Raw genomic sequence first — 1,036 nt, 5'->3', positions numbered from 1 at the left:
TGCTGATAACTAACACAGAACAAATGGTTTTATGAATCGATATGATAGAATAATCGATCAGCAGAAACCGTAAAAACATATACAGATATAAAGCGACTTATGTAGATATGTTTGTACATATATGTATGTAGGTATCTACATACAGGTGTTCTTCAGATTGGCGTTATCTGCTTCACAACGACTACCAGAGTGGATTATAACGTAGTCTCACTGAGCATTTAATTAAACGATTCTACTGTAAATGAATGATCTAGATGCTGACTGCTTTTCCTGTGTTTCAATTTCACGATAGAAATAAATGTGTCGCAAGTACGTATATGCTTGCTTAGGGCAATCCAATAAGATTTTTTCTGCTTCTATATCGCAAAGGTAGTCACTTGTTTATCTGTCTAAAATATAGAAAAAATGCATTTTAAAACAGAAGTAAATACTTGGGTCCAAGAGACCCGCATGCTAAGCAAAGGTTAAATCGCAAGGAAATGTGCCTATGTCTTCTTGGGCTGCGTCAAACGTCAAACAAACTTACAATTTATCTGCTTTCGTAGTATTTTGTTGTGATAATGACACAACTGATTTATATCATTCAAACAGTTGTGAAAACATGCTGTCAGCTGTGAGTAGAAATCTATTTACAGTTTCACACCATGCACTTACATATTTACTACTAAATTATTATAATTTTTTTTTTTAATTTTTAGAATATACATTTGTAGTTTGAACACACACAAGTGTTTTGCATTTAAAAGTGCGAGTACTTTAGTTATTAGTCATCATACTTAACCAAAGCACATCGCTAAAAGCGGAATTTTTCCTCTAAACACATTTTATTGCTTTTGCAAAAATATGAAAATACGATTTTCCCCCTGTGCAAATATTTGCAGACACAAAACAGCACTCAAGTTGTTGAGCTGAAATATGTAGTACATACATATGTAGCTATAACGAAGCAATATGTATGTAGATACATACATACATACACTCGTGGCCCGATAATTAGAAACAATTGTTTTTTTTTATTGGTTTTAATTTTTTTTTT

The sequence above is a fragment of the Rhagoletis pomonella genome, unplaced genomic scaffold (assembly GCF_013731165.1).
Source record: "Rhagoletis pomonella isolate Grant_MI unplaced genomic scaffold, Rhpom_1.0 Rhpom_scaffold_00002, whole genome shotgun sequence".
In the NCBI taxonomy this organism is placed as follows: Eukaryota; Metazoa; Arthropoda; class Insecta; order Diptera; family Tephritidae; genus Rhagoletis; species Rhagoletis pomonella.
This window is presented reverse-complemented; position numbering follows the sequence as displayed.